The sequence below is a fragment of the Lathyrus oleraceus genome, chromosome 5, assembly GCF_024323335.1.
Source record: "Lathyrus oleraceus cultivar Zhongwan6 chromosome 5, CAAS_Psat_ZW6_1.0, whole genome shotgun sequence".
NCBI classification, from domain to species: domain Eukaryota; kingdom Viridiplantae; phylum Streptophyta; class Magnoliopsida; order Fabales; family Fabaceae; genus Lathyrus; species Lathyrus oleraceus.
The window spans coordinates 431000212-431017745 of NC_066583.1; positions in this window are offsets into that span (position 1 = coordinate 431000212).

Genomic DNA, 17534 nt, shown 5'->3' on the forward strand with positions numbered 1-17534 from the left:
TGATAACCATTGAAGTATGAGGTCTATAAGTTGATCAAGAGTGGTATGGTGTCCTTCGAGGACCGAGCGCCAAATGTCAAAGCTAATCCTTTGCACGGGTCATGTTAATTCTTCTATGAATATGGTAGATGGTTGTCCTGGTAATTTTAGGGTGTTAGATGCCCGTCGTATTCATAGGCATTTGGTATAAATGCATAGAACTCTGTGTTTGATTACTGACTGTGAACACGACCATGATGGTTGTGTATCTGCAGTGTTAATCCACGAGGATGTGTTATTGTCAAGAGGGACATTCAGAAGTTGATGGACGAACGTGTTATTCAGATCAACCAGTCCACAGATATGGGTAATGATGTGAATGTTATTGTGCCAATGTTCAAGACTCCAGAGCGAGTAGTAATCTAGTTCGACAATAGTAAAATAAGTGATAATAGATTGGTATCGCCATTGGTAATACGGTTAGCGGGTCGAGTCCCGTATGCATCCGATGAAGTTGTACCTTACAAATATAATGCTACTATGATTGAGAATGGGCAAGAGGTTCCTCTTCCCGCAAAAAAATTCAGTAGTGAGCATTGCAAATGTTGTTAAAGTGACCCGTAACGATCGTGTATTTGTCCCAGTATCTCCGAAGGATGTTGTGGTTGGTAAGAAGGCATATGTTCCTGTGGTTAATCCTGTTAACACTCTAACTTGTCAGTCTGGTGAATCCAGCTGGTTGAAGGTTAAGGATGATGATGATGAGGTTCTCCAGTTAAATAAGAAGAGTGAGTTCAATATTGTAGAGCAGCTTCTCCAAAAAGCATCCAAGATCTTTGTCTGATCTTTGTTGATGAACTCTGAGGCACGTCGAGAGGTGTTGCAGAAGGTGCTTGAGCAAGCATATATAGAGAATGATGTTACGGTGGATCAGTTTGATCATATCATCGCCAATATCACTTCATGCAACAATTTGAGTTTCTGTGATGAAGAACTTCCCGAGGAAGGCATGAACCACAACTTGTACCTCCATATATCCATGAATTATAAATAAGACGCTTTATCAAATGTTCCGGTACACACTGTTCGTCATTGAATGTGCTACCCAAATCTACTTTGGCAAGGTTGTCTTATCAGGGTGCACCTATGAGGTACATCGGTGTGGTTGTGAAAGCGTTCGAAGGTTCTCGTAAAATTATCATTGGAGAAGTGGACCTCCCAATTAATATTTGTCCGAGTGACTTCCATATTACTTTTCAGGTAATGGAAATTCACCCGACCTACAGTTTTTTATTAGGAAGGTCATGGATTCACGAGGCTGGTGTTGTCACGTCGACGCTACATCAGAAACTCAAATTTGTTAAGAATGGCATGCTCGTTGTTGTAGGAGGAGAGAAAGCATTGTTGGTAAGCCATATGTCGTCCTTCACTTATGTTGTAGCTGAAGAAGAAGTTGGAACTCCATTCCAACCTTTTTCTATAGCTGATGAAGTTCAGAAGACTGGGGCATCCATGTCTTCTCTGAAAGATGCAAGGGAAGTTGTTCAGGCTGGTGGCACTGACAAATAGGGTCGCATCGTATAAGTCATCGAGAACAAGAACATGACTGGTCTGGGATTTCAGCAAGGACCATTCAAAGGAAATGTCAAGGCTATGCCGCAAATTTTACACAGTGGAGGGTTCATTCACAAAGAAGAACAACACTCAGCTGCAATCATTGAAGATGAAGACGAAGGAGACAACGAAAACTTTGTGACACACTGACAGATTTGCAACAATTGGGTTGCTATTGACATTCCTATATAGTCCATCGTTCAAAGTAATATGTCTTATTTTTTATGAAAAATCCTTCTCCGATGCCTAAGGGAGAAGTGAACCACTATCAGGCATTTTCAAATTATCATCAATAAAATGCAATTTTATTCATCCACATTTATGTTGTTTTTACTTTTTGCTTTTTCGGAAAATGGTAATCACAAAAAATATAAATAAACAATAATTTTTCCCATATTTGCATAATATTTGTATGAACTTCATATTTATAAAATCAAAATATCAAATCATTATGCAGGATGCTTCTCAAACCCATTGGAAATAATGATCCTACTCCCTCTCTGAACTTTGATTTCTCTGTGTTCAAAGCCAAGGAAGAGAATGATGATGAAAACGTTTCTGATGAGTTATCTCGTTTGCTTGAGCACGAGGAAATAACCACTTAGTCGTTTGAGGAGTATATTGAGTTAGTAAACTTGGGTTCCGAAGATGACATCAAGGAAGTCAAGATTGGGTCGCAGCTTCGTCCAGAGATTAAGAAGGGGATAGTTTAGCTTCTCCGAGAATACCCTGATGTGTTTGCTTGGTCTTATCAAGATAATCCAAATCTTGATACCGATATTGTGGAGCATAGATTGCCATTAAAGCCAGAATGCCTGCCAGTCAAGCAGAAGTTAAGAATAACTCATCCTGTGTAGTGGTAAACTCGTGACTATCAACCTATGGATAAGCTTAACATCAATAAAACCAGAGTCGCCACCACACTTTTATTGTTTCCAAAGGAAAAGGGAAAAGTACGAACAAAACCCAAAGATAAGAAGTTTTCAAATCAAAACTAATAAAATTCCAGAGATTACAAGTAAGGGGGTTGGTTACACAGAGGGAAGGTGTTAGCACCCAAAATGTCATAGGTACTCCTAGGGAACCCTTTTTATATGTGTATGTGTTTTTAGTATAAAAGGTGTTTTAAAAAATAGAATGTGGGGATGAGAAAATAATTCATTAATTATATTTTTGTGTTTGACAAGACCTTTGGTCTTATGCCTACGTACCAACTTAAAAATGAGGGATCAAAACCCCGTAGTTCATGGTAAAAATTTCAAATAAGTTGGTGAATTGCTTTTAATAAAAGTTTAAGTAAAAGGGGCACAAGAGGCCAAAAATTTGAATGAAGTTGTTAGTTCTTTTTGTCTTTTGAAATTTGAGTCAACATGGTTAAGTTTATTTACAAGTTTGATTTAAGAAAAGAAATTTTTAAAAAAATTAAATGGAATAAGGCCAAGGTTTCTAGTTATTTAAACAATGTCTAAGTTTGAAATCACAAGCAAAGAAAGTTTTTGAAAAGAGAGAGGAGTTTTGAAATTTAGGAAGTAAGAGGAGATGAAGAGGCTATCCTAAACACAAATTAAAAGTTAAGAGTTGAAAAGATCTAGCCAATGGGATGCAATCCAACATACAAGAATGTCATATAGAAACCCATTTTCCCTTGGACTTTAATCAAGCAATAATCAGATCAAGTCTCAACAATCCACTAAGTGTTTTTTAAGGGTTTTTCTTGTTATTATGTGTTTTAAGGTCCTAAGACCACAAATAAAATCAAAATACACAAACAATATATACAATCACAAGATATGGCTCAAATGAGCAAAGTGAAAAAGGACTTAAACATAAACAAGTTATATGAAATGTAAATGGCAATGGATGATAAATGGTTGAAATTTAAATTGCGTAAAGTAAATGACTTGAAAGTAAAAGTATAATGAATAAGAGTTAGTCAATGGTTAGTCAAATGTTAGTATTTAGTTTTACTTGATTAAGTCATTCTTTGGAGAACACTTAACCATCCACTTGCAAGTATGGATCCTTGAACCAAGACATCTTCCATGAGAAGGTCTCTAACTTGGATGATTCAATAAGTATGCCACTAGCTCCCATGAAAGGAAAAAAGTTCAAGTCTCCACACAATGACATGAAGAATGGGAGACTTACAATCTCACTTACTAGAATGTTATGCCTTAAGGGTCAAATTTATCTCTATGTTAAGCAATCGTAATTGGACTTATGTAGAAGTCACAACTATCTGAGGCCGGGCAATAAAAATATAGGTGTTAATGCATGTTAGAGATTTGGTACAAAGAATCAAACTCCTAAAACATACCACACACTAAAAGAAAATGGGAAGGACCTATCTCATGTATACTTGTATTGATTCATCTGACACAAGGTCATTGATGAATCAATTAGCTTTTAGACATTAGAGATTTCATTGGTCAAATGAGGGAATGGGGAAGAATAGGGATGAAGATGGAGAGGGAGGGGAAGATATAAACCCAAATTGATCATGAGAGGAATTTCATCAAATCAAAACCATCCATTCATTTTGGGAGATGAAATGTATATTTCACCAATCCCCTAAATCCAATGGTTTTGATCCAACAAAAGTCAAATCAACCATGACCAAGGCCCAAACAGAAAGTCAGACATCACAAGACCATAAAAATGGCTCAACAATATTTTTAAACATTTTATCAATTAAAAAATCAATTAAAAATGAATTAAAATACATTTTTATTTGGTCAAAACCTAAAATCCCTTCAAAACACAAAATAAATAGCCAAGGGATTTATCCTAGGTCAAAAATGGTCAAAGGATCTTAGACAAAAAATTTCATGATTTTTAAAAAGTCAGAAGTCTTTTTAAGCAATTAAAATTATACACAAAAACACTTAATTCATGAAAAATACCAAAATCAATCCACAAAATAATTTTAATTCAGAATATGGAAGAGAAAAATATTTGATTTCTTTTTAGTGAAAGTCCCATATTTTTTGGATTAAAATTGGATTTATTTTGAATTAAACAAAATAAACCAATTAAATGAAAAATCAGAAAATATGAAAAATCCAGGGCCATCAGATCTCCCTCATTAATTAAGGTGGCATATCTGATGGCCAAGCGCACGCATTCCGCAAACACCTCAGTCAACTACGTCACACACATGGTAATCAAAAGCAAGGGTCAGGATTAGAACATTTCAAATGGATCAAAAGGTTGAGAGTGTGCCTAGGAACCACTGGAGCCCTAGCTCCGGTCTTCTTCTCTGGTGGACCTCACCGGATTGGTCCACTACAAACCTTCACCAAAATAAAAAGTATGGACATGGTTTTAAAGGAAAAATGCTCAGGAGCTCGAATCTGGCCTCAATTTTCTCCAATTCCAAGTATATTGGAAGATACAGGGATTTGAATTTTGAGGATCATGAACTGAGTTGCTTCAATTTGGCCTCAAAGCAACTCAATCTTGTTGCCTACATTGGTAGGACTTCAGCAAATCAATAATCAATCAAAATGGATGAGAAATGAGGGAGAATCAAAGAAGAGAAGTTTCTGAAATTTCACCTTCGGGGAGCTTTAAATCAACTTGATCTTGATTCCAATTTGGCTTGGCTTGACTCTAGAAGCTTGCAGGAGATGATATTGATGATTAAAAAGCTTAGACTCTTGGAGTTCTAATTCCAAAACAGAATGAGAATTGAAGCTAAATTTCTCAAGAAATCTTCAAGATTATCCTTTCAATGAGGTTTGGGGAATAAGGGGGGCGAAACTTGGGCGAGAGGATCCCTATTCTGATCACCAAGTGCATGTATTTATAGCCATGTTCATTGCTTTTCACACACTTCCAAACTTTGGCCAAAAATAAAAATATGAAGTGCATGCTTGCATGAGCGTGTGATAGGCCCATGAGATGATGTAATTAGGTCCAAAACTAATCATGAGTGATGCTTAAAGTCTAACATGAGGCCATGCATTTGTAATTGAGAAATGACCATGTGATTCATCCAAATGGAACCATGAAGAGTAACCATGTGCAAGTCATTCAAATCTTGTTCAAATGAGGTGATCTTGGACTTTTTGGAAAGGTGACATTATGGGGAACAACTTTCATGTTGAATATTTTTATATTTGAAGCTTGTATTATGATGAATTTTGAGGTGGAAGTTTGAGAAATCAAACATAATTGAAATATTTCTAAGTACCAAGTCAAATATCTACTTCTTCCACCTTGAATAACGTTTTCTATGAGCTTCAAATGGAAAAAGTTACTTCATAATAGTTGTAGAGCTTTCAATACTATTCAATTTGGTCACAAAGTTTATCTTATTTGGATTTGGCATGAAGTAGTTATGCATTTTAGAAGTTGAGGAAAATTGCCTGTTCAATGGTAAGGGCCCAAAATGACCTATAATGTTTCCTTTTGGCACGTACCCTTGAAAGTTGAATTATAAGTTTATCAAATAATAAAAGTTGGAGAAGATATCTTGGTTTTTATCATGAAACTTATATGGCCTTCATCTCATAAAAATTGAGCAAGTTATGGTCCTTGGAAGTTGATCTCCTAACTAGGGCACATACAAAATGACCTATAGTCTTTTACCATAAAAATGACTTTACAAGAAAAAATAGCTCTTTATGTAAACATGAAAGTTTTTTTTAATGTCATAAATAGTAACTTGTCTCTTGGAATAATTTTCATATGACAAAAATTGTAGGAGATAGGGTATAAGGAACCCCTGTTTTGACCAGTTGACTTTCTCTAGTCAACCACGTTGAACCAACTTGCAAACTTGAAGTTATATTGATCTTTGGGACTCATGGAGGATCATATATGTATAATATTATGTAATATGAAGTATACCTTGAAATTTTTGATCAAATGATGAAGAAACTTGTTGAGGAAGTCACACAAGATACCCAGGTGAATTAGGGTTCCCAAGGCAACCAAACTTCAAACTCTTGATGATTTCTTAATCAAAATGATAAATGAAGATCATGGGGGTCCATATATGATTTCTAGAACAAGTGTGAACCATATCTTGATTGATCTCTTGCACTGAGGGTCTCAAACCCTAATTGTGAGCCTGAAGAGGCATTAGTGGATGCACACACTACGTACAAAAGAAACAAAGCTATACATAGACATATTTTTGGCATTTTGGTTAGTGAATGATGAAAAAGAAAGTATGATATAATAAAATGTGCTTGGTGATTTCTTCCCATGCAAACCCAATGAATGAGGGGTAAAGAGGATGCCAAGGTGTGATCCATAAGCCAATGCAAATGATGAGGTAGCATGAGGGATCTTAGGGTCAAAATTGGGGTCTTACAGCTACCCCTATTTAAGGACATTCTAACTGAGGATGTGAAAGTTAAAATCTTTGTATCAAGTCAGTAGAATGGACTTAAATAACAACATCTTGAAACAAATTTTGGTCCCTAAGAGACGTCATGATGCATATGATGTGAATGTTAGAATAATCTTTACGGGGAATATATTGCCACAAAGGAAAAGAATCCGGAAGAGACTGAAGATTCACAGAAGTATAATGCATTCCATAAGGAAAAACTCACTAGGAAGATAGAGACTCTAGGGGATAAAAAGCTATGCGTAGTCCAGACTACGACTTAAAAACTATTGGAGACACGGGAGGGGGGGATTTCCATGAAAATAAATCAATGGAAAGACTCGGTTGGGGACACAAGGAAATCTGCAGGGGAAATGGGTAGATCAGAGCAAAGCTGAAATACTCAAACCAAACAGGAAATGGCGATTTCACAGAGGAAATACGCACTCAAGCTCAACTGGGGAAGAATGAACTTCATCACAGGTGTAAAAGTGATATATTATCCATTACCAGTTACTGGGTAGGAAGATAATACACTCTGACAGAGGGACATCTCATACTGGTTAGGGTAAACATATCAAGGATGACTCGCTAGAGAAAAAGAGGTGTATTCATTACCGGTTACTGGGTAAGAATAACCTGTTGGGAAAAAGATCAAATAGGATTCACAACTACCGGTTACTGGGCAGAAGACCAAAGAGAGAGTATCTGTCACTATTTAAAGTGAACATATCAAGGATAAACTTAAAGGAAGAATATCCATCATCAGTTAGGATGAACATATCAAGGATAGACCACCTGGGGATGAGGAAGAATATTCATTACCGATTAGGGTAAACATATCAAGGATAGACTGTCGAGGAGAAGTAGGAATTATATCTACCAGTTATTGGATAGAATACCAAAGAGAGAGTATTCTTCACCGATTAGGATGAACATATCAAGGATAGACTCAGCAGGGGAAAGTAGGAGTTACAACTACCGATGACTGGGTAGAATACCTTAAATAGAGAGAACCCATCACTAGTTACAATGAACATATCAAGGATAAACTCTGAGGGGAAAATAGGATTTATATCTACCATTTACTGGGCAGAAGACCGCAAAGAAGAGAAAATTTGTCATTAGTTAAAGTGAACATATCAAGGATAGACTCTCTAGGGAATAAAATAGGGATTACGACTACCTTTTTATAGGGTAGAAAACCAAACAGGAAGAATATCTGTCACCGGTTAGGATGAACATATCAAGGATAAACTCACCGGGGAAACGTGAAAATGAATCCGCTGGGGAAAATGAAGGGAATAGATTACTTTTTATCGGGTATTGGGTAAAGGTAATGTACTCAACACCAAGATGAATATTACCAGTTATTGGGTAATAGACTCTTGGAGACCAAAAGATCTATCTAGGTAAGAACTAGAAAGAAACGATCAATCACAGACTCAACCAAATGAGGATATAACTCAGGGGGAGTGGTTCCATCCATATAATAAACTAGGGAGGAAACTGAAAGAATAGTCATCCACGAGGAAATAACTCAGTGGGGAATGAGAAAGGTTAAACTCTTTCTACTTAAGGGGTTGACACCCTACAATTGAAGGAGGACAGGCACACCAAATCTGTATAGGGAAATGATATTACCAAAACATGAGACCAGAAGAAAAATCAATGCGATAAGATGCACAATGAAATATCTGATGTTATGTTTTATGCATGAATATGCATGTATATGATTATGATTATGCTGGCAAAATAGCACAAAGGGTACAAAGATTTGAATCATCACTACAACACTCGGATAATCTCAACCAGATGGAAGCACCAGCTGGAGAAAACTGGGATGAAAATAAATCAACTCTGGCTGAGGAAAGACATGGAGAACATGCTTCTGATCAAATCACGACAAACTCTGCGGGGAGAGAGCACTGCTGAAGGATGATCAACCAAACATGTCGAGAATATAGAAGGATCTGATGAGGATCCAAATTGTCAATACTGCGAGGAATTTTAAGTCGACACCACGTAAAATGGGAGACAACCTTACAGGGGACAAAATTAAATACTGCTCCGAACCAAATACTGTCGGGAATGAGGGATCTTCTATCAGAAGATGAGCTCCGCCGGGGAATACAAGAGATAAAACTCTGATTAAGGAATCGAGCAAAATGCTAGGGATGCTGAGATCCGTTGGAGTAAACAAAAAACTATCACAGTCCTCAATAATCATCACATTCTTCTTGGATATTACAAAATAAACCAATTCCAAGGCAAACACAACCGTATCTGATTCACACATGGGAGAAACTGTCGTGGTTATGCAACACAAACAAATGCAAATGGGGATCTGGAAACCAAATAAAGGTTCCAGATATCTAGGGTCCAATCACAAATTGGAGGATACAAAACATGAGCACCTCAGCTGGGGAATATGGATTCACAAAGGAGACTAATCATCAGCTCAACTGTTGATGAAACTCAACAATTCTACTGGAGGGAGGAGATTACTTGGGGAGAAACCCATTGACCAAGTTGGGGATGAAAGACGAACTGTTGGGGTACCAAACCAACTGCTTGGGGAAGACCAACAATGCTTCACACTTCAAGACTTACCTGTTCTCAGATTGCTATTGACATTTCTTACTGAAATTGGTTATTCTTAAAATGAATGCTTTTATTATTTTAAAAAAAATAATTATTCATTAATTTATTTCAAAATTATCATCATAAAAATTTAATTTAACTTAACAGAAGTAAATAAGAATAGAAATAATTGGAAAAATCTCAACTTCATTTAATAGAATGGTAGTCCGTAAATGACGGGACTCCATGGATCTTTACAAAGTTTTGAAAAATGGTAATTTACATGGAAAAGGGCTACATTGAATACAATGATCATTAATATCCCTACCAATTTCGAAATCCGCTGTGCTCTTGTCTTTGATTGGGAATGACGAATCAGAACCTGATTGTAAGACCCCAATTTTGATCCTAAGATCCCTCATGCAATTTCATCATAAGCATTAACATTGGGATAATACCTTGGCATCCTCCTTACCCCTCCTTCATTGGGTTTGTTTTGGGAGAGATCACCAAGTACTTTGTGATTGTATCATACTTGTATTATCATTTTACTAGCCAAAATACCAAAAATATGTCTTTGCATTTGCCTAACTCTTTTGTAGGTAGGGCATGATCTCCATTGATCTATCAAGTTCATATCTAGGGTTTGAGACCCCCATGACAAAGAGCACAACAATGAATTGATCCAATAATGGCTATGAGCATCATATATGAGTCCCAATGATTTCTACATGTTATATTTATCAAGTTTTCTTCAAGAGTTTGAGGGTGATTTGCCTTGGAAACCCTAGTTTGACTAGGTATCTTGAGTAACTTCTCCAACAAGCTATCTCACCAATTGATCAAATATTTTCAAGGAAAACTTCAAAATTCATCACCTTATACATATATGATCTACCATGAGCCTAGAGAGTCAAGAGAATTGAAGATTGGCAAGTTGGTTGATGGTGGTTGGCCAGATGAATTCATCTGATCAAAATTGGGTCTCCCTAGACCCTATCTCCTACAATTTTCACCATATGAAAATTATTTGAAGATAAAAATTACTCTAGATGACATTCCAAACAACTTTCATGTTAAGACCTAGAGCTAGTTTGCTTGGAAAATCATTTTCTATGTTGAAACATTATAGGTCATTTTGTCTAAACCCTAATTTGAAAGTCAACTTCCAAAAGCCATAACTTGCTCAATTTTTATGAGATGAAAGATTTCCAAGTTGAAAAATCAAATTCTAGATGTCTAATTCAACTTTGATGTTTTGAGTGATAACTAATTCAACTTTTATGAACATGTGATATGAGGCTACATTATAGGTCACTTTTGACCTATACCATTGAACAAATGATTTTTCCAAACTTCAAAAATGCATAACTCTATCACATCAAATCCAAATGACATGAAATTGGTGACTATTTTGAAGGTTTTTGAAATATCTACAACTTTGATGAATACACGTTTCTCATTTAAAGCTCACATAAAAAGTTAAGGAAGGTGGAATATTGAGATATATGACTTGACACTTAGAAAAAATTTCAACATGTTGAAATTTCTAAACTTCCACCTCAAAATTAATCATGATACAAGATCCAAATGGAAAAGTGTTTAACATGAAAGTTATTCCTCTTGATATAACCTTTCCAAAAAGTCTAAGTTCATCCATTTTGGATAAGAATTACTAGGGTTGCACATGGCATGAACATGGTATCATCATTTGGCAAAGATCAAACTTCAAATCTTCACACACACTTGCCTTGCAATCCAAGTTGATTTCAGACTCTCTCACATTCATTTGTGGACCTTAAGCAATGATCTCATGGGCCTGTACACACCCATGCACCCATGCATCATCAATTGCCAATTTTGGAAAGTGAATTTGAAGGTGCAAATATCATGAGCTGCAACTATAAATAGAGCCCTCTAGCATCAAAATTGAACACACATTCGCGCCAGCTTTGATCCTAAACCCCTAACCCTTCCATTTGAGAGGATAAACCTGAGAATTTCATCTTGAAATTGAGTTTGAATCTCACTGTTTTGAGATTCAAAACTACAGGGATCCAAGACCTTTTATGCATTTCATTCTACTCCTGCAAGCATTCTGAGTGAGATCAAGCATGAGCCAAGGCAAGAGTAGTTAAATCCAGACCTACATTGAAGGTATTTTCCAGAAAATTTCATCACTTAGATTCTCTCTCAATCTTGCTCAATTCTCTTGATTCTTTGGTTGTCTGAAGTCCTACCAATATAGGCAAGAAGATTGAGTTGCTTAGAGGTCAAATCGAAGCAACTCAGTTGACATACCTCAAATTTCAACTCCTCATATCTTTCTATATGTGAGGAGTTAGTTAAAATTGAGGTGATATTCTTGATCTACACCATTTTTCCTTTCAGATTATGTCCTCCTTTTTCATTTATGATGTCGTGATGAATGGACCAGTCCGGCCAAGGTCGCCTGAGAAGATGACCGACGCTTTGCTCCGGCAATGATGTGGCGTGGTCCTGAGCCATTAGATGAGTTTAAATTGTTTTAATCATGAGCGTACGTTTTAATTACCAAGCGTGTGGACATTTGACTCAGGCGCACCATGGAACGCGCGCTGGTGGCCACTTGATATGCCACCTCAATTAATGAGGGAGATCAAGTGGTCCACGTTTTTTTTTATTATTTGAATTTCATTTTAATTGCTTTATTTTCATTAATTCATATTAATTTTAATATTGATCCAAAAAATATGAGAGTTTCACCAGAAAATTTCAAATATTTTCCTCTTTCATATTCTGAATTAAAATTATTTTTTGGATCATTATTAATATTTTTCATGATTTAATTAATTTTTCATTTGTTTTTAATTGTTTAAAAATACTTTTAAGTATTTAAAAAATCTAAAAAAAATTCTCCAAAGTCCTTTGACCTTGTTTGACCTATGATAAATCTCATGGCCATTTATTTGGTGTTTTGATGAGGTTTTAGAAATTTGACAAACCATATTTAATTTAAATGAATTATTTTAGTATTTTTAATTGGAATAAATGCCAAATAATTTTTGTTGACCAATTGTGATGACTTGTTTATGTTTGATTCTTGTTGTTGGGCCTTGATCAAGGTTGATTTGACTTTGTCAAATTAATATCATTGGATTTAGGGGATTGATGGACTGTACATTCCATCTCCCAAAATGAATGAATGATATTAATTTGGTAAAAATCCTCCTTTGATCAATTTGAGATTTCATTTATTCCCCTCCCATTTCATCTCATTCCCCTTCTTTATGCATTCTCTCATTTGGCCTATGATATCTCAAAGTCCTAAAGCTAGTTGATTGAAAAATTAACATGAGTATGGATGAGATTAGGCCACACCTTTCGCATATTATTTTTGTGTGTGGTATGTTCCATGAGCATAGTTCATAATACTATGTCTGTAACATGCATTAACACCAAAATTCTATTGCCCGGTCTCAAATAGTTGTGACTTCTACGTAAGTCCAATTACGATTGCTTAACATAGCGCTAAATTTGTGACATAAAAGGCATAGCATTCTAGTTAGTGAGATTGTAAGTCTCCCCTCTTTCATGGTATTGTGTGGAAACTTGGCCTTTTTTCCTTCCTTTGGAAGATGTCTTGGTTCAAGGATCCATGTTTGTGATAAGTGGGTTGAGTGTTCTCCAAAGAATGTCTAAGAATGAAAAGAAAAAAAACAAAACAATACTAACTTCTAACCTATTAACTACTAACTTTTAATTTCAAGCTCTTTACTTTAACGTCATTTAATTCTAGCTTTTATACATTTTCCATTGTTCATATCATTCTAATTGTTTATGTTAATGCAATTTTCACCTTGTCCACTTGGACCATATTGTGTGATATTTTTTTTGTGTGTATACTTTGTTTGTTTGTGTGGTCTTTGACCATTAATGTACATAATAACAACAAAAACCCTAAAAAACTTTTGTGTGGACTGTTGGCTTGATCTTGGACAAATGGACTTAGAACTTAGGCAACATTCCTATGCTAAAGGACTTGGCCAATGCCAACTTATTGAGAAACCAAGTGCTTGCAATTTGAAACTTCATCTGATACATCATTCAAGACCTCTCTAAGTTCATCTACAACATGATCATTGTGAAGCTGTTATTTTGAACTTGTGACTTGTGAAATTCATCTGTTACATGGGCTACCTTGAAGAAGATCATAGAATGGATAAGCTTGGATGTGGCCATCTATATTTGTTTGCCTTGCTCTTCAAGATAATATAATTGTGCATTTGTGTTGCTTAATTCTAAAAGTCCAAGGGAATTCTGGGTTTCTATTGACATTTTTGTCTATTGGATTGCTACCCATTTGGTCAGATCTTTTCAACTCTAAACTTTTAATTTTGTACATAGGATTAGTCTCTTCATCTTCTCCCCATTTCTTTAATTTCAAAATCTCTCCCTCCTTTTTCCAAACCTTATTTGTTTGAACTTATTTTGTTCTAAACTTTGACCACTTTTGCAAAGAGATAGAAACTTTGGCCTTACGCCATTGCATTTTCAAACCTCTCTTCTTAAATCAAATTTGTAAATAAACTTAACTATACTTGACTTAAAATTTCAAAAAGCCAAAAAGAACTAACTCATTCAAACCATTTTTGGGCCTTTGTGCCTTTCAAACTTAATTTTTGTTAAAAGCAATGCATCCACTTTGAAATTTATATCACGAACTACGAGGTTTTGATCCCTCATTTTTATGTTGGTACGTAGGCACAAGACCAAAGGTCTTGCCAAACACAAAAATATAATTAATGAATTCTTTTCTCATCCCCCATTATATTTGTTTGTAAACATCACTTTGTACCAAATATATATGTACACAAAAAGGGCTCCCTAAGAATACCTATGACACTTTGGGTGCTAACACCTTCCCTCTGTGTAACCAACCCCCTTACCTGTAATCTCTGACATTTTATTAGTTTTGATTTGAAAACTTCTTACTTTTTGGGTTTTGTTCATACTTTTTCCCTTTTCCCTTGGAAACAATAAAAGCGCGGTGGCGACTCTTGTTATTTGATCTCTAGCTTATCCATAACTTGATGATCATGAATTTACCACTACAGAAATTAAGTGGCGACTCTGCTGGGGAGTAGTCTCCAATGGGTTTAGCCTACTTTTTGTGTGTATATATTTGTATATATGTGATGTTTGTATATATGCATGTGTGATATAATCTGCTTGTTGTGCTTGGTGATCTCTGAGTTGTGAGATAAGTTCTAACCCGAACTTGAGTGAAATTAAGATAGGAGGATGGTATAGTCATGTTCGACTTGTGTGGAGTAGTCCTTAACAAGTTGGCTTGAGATCCATCCACTAAGTGGAGACTCTTTTGGATTTGGAAATGTCACACAAGTATTTGTGGTTAGGCATTACTATCTCTAATTTGGGTCTGAGAAGCTGAGGATCGTAGAACATTTACCCCCTCTTGGCCTATTTAGGACGTAGTGAGGAAACTGTTCAAGTGTAGACTTGATAACAGTTGTTACACGATACTACACTCAGACATGTTTCTCTTGAGAATACTATGGGTCGATGAGTCAGTCATCTTAACCTGTAATATCCGATAGATGGAATTAAGACTCTGGGAAATTTTTAGAACATGATCTATAGGTTTTTATCCTTAGTTCACTCCTTTGGCATGGTTCTTACCCAGAATCCATGCTCGTGACTTACAACAAACCCTTGATTCTTGGTTGATCCAATCAAGTATTGTCAATATTGTCGCATTACGCGAAAAAAACGGCGGGAAACGAAGACAACAGAGCCGCCACCGTGCGTTATTTATCCCAAAAGAGGGAAAGGAAACGCTTAGAGTAAACCTGGAAAAAGCATGGTCTCGCGACCAAAGAGAATGGGATCGGGAGTCGGTTATGCGAAGGGAAGGTATTAGCACCCCTACGCATTCGTCGTACTCGTCGGGATCCACGCACAAAAGGAAGGAAAATGGTTGCTAAAACACTACTCAAAAACAAACAAATACTGGCTGAAAGAGACACAAGAAAACAAACGGAACTGACTCGGCAGGATATCGCATCCTGGGCCTACCTTGTCTATCACGCATAGACATTAGAGTCGAAGTAGTTCGGACTGGGGGAAAAACATGCTCGCGAGGATGTCGCATCCTCTGCATACGTATCTTCTTGGACAAAGAAGAATCAGAGCATCCGTAGCTCGGCTCACGCACACAAACAAAACAGACACAGGCAAACGTGGAATCCGAATGCCAATCGCTGGACTTACATCAGATTCCGGACCAAAACACCCCCACACTGGAAACCAGATGCCACTTGATGGACTTATACCGGACTCCAAGCACACAACAAGAAGAAGGGTCTCGATTGCAAAGGGCAAGAGAAGGGGAAGGTCTCAATCGCAACGAGGGCGAGAGAAAAGAATTAGTGTTAGTTGTTAGTCAAACTCAACAAGACATCGCATCTCGTGCCTACGTATCTCATCTGGACATGAGAATCAGAGTTGTCGTAGTTCGGCTAAATTATTCCTGTTGGTTTGTGTTTTTTAAGTGGACGACGTCACTACGCAATCTACCGGATGCTCGACCTTTGGAGACTTATTCACCTGTAGTAGAAGGAGTTGACGTATCCTTAAGAGGGGATAATGTTTGTTTGTGTTTTAGGAAAGCTCAAGCAAGAAAGGAAGTCCTATACGAAGGAACCGTGCTACCTTAATTGACATGCAAACGGGACTACGCGGAATCTAGCAAACCTAGGGGATACAATCACACCACACAAACACATACAGCATGAAGTAAACACACCAACAAGGGGCTCAAACATCAAGGCTAGGCTTTAGTCAAGGGGTCATGTCAACCTCGACAAACAAGCCACTGTATCAGGGTGAGGTTAGCTCTTAACCCTAACATTGAGAGTTAGGGTGAAGCTGATGAAAGGTGAGTGAAGATGGGACTTCACAGCTCTTATCCCTGGCCTGGGAGAGCTTCAGACAATGAAGTGTGGGTCCAGAAAGTGGGAACCCTTCTACACTTATGACACTGACTCAACATAGATCTTGGGGTTAATGTCCACAAGGCATCAACATGTGATGTGAGCCAAGGGACGACTCAACAGAATAGCAGGAGATGGATTTCACATCTCTTGTGTCTGCCAATTGCCTTATCAAAGGTCTTTTCCTGCTTGGGGACAAAGATAAACAATCACAAGCATTGCCTCTTAAGGAGGACTTCAGACAGGTGCCTGGCCAAGTAACAGGCCAGGTCTTCCAGACTACATGGAGAAGAGATCATTATACCTCAATGCTTAATCTAGCAAGCAAAGCAAACACAAGTTCACAAGGGAACTATAGCAACTAAGGTACCTGAAATCAATCCAACATAATCAGTATACCAGACAAACACAAGTCAAACAGACAATTACAAGTCCACAGCACAAACAGACAACAATCATAAATGCACAAAGGTGCAAGCCACAAGGCCTAAGCATAAATCTCAATGCCTACAAAACAAACTCAAGCTAGTCATAAAAAAGCAATAAACCAACTCCAATTGAGTGCACATCATCAAGTCTAAGCAAGTGTGCTCTTTGACCTGAAACAAAGCTCAAATGTGAGGACACAAACCACTAGTGCAAGACTAGGGTCAAAATGAGAGAAAAAAGTCAAAACAGAACATGAAACTTATCAAAAATCAAGATCAATCAAATAAGAAACAAATCCAAGTGGTTTCACATTCATATCATCAACCATTATCATTTCATGAAGCAAAGAGTACAAAACATGCAATTTGAAGCTCATAGAACCAAACAGAAAGATTCAACTCAAATCAACTCACAAACATTTCAATAAATCCCCAAAAAATTAATGGTCAAACAGCATTCATAGCATGACAATCATACCAAATTTCAAGTCATTTGGACCAAGGGAAACAAGTCAATTAAATTCAACAAGTCAACACAAGTTCAAACACGCTCATACAAGGCATCAAAACATGCATCAACTTCAAGCAATCATA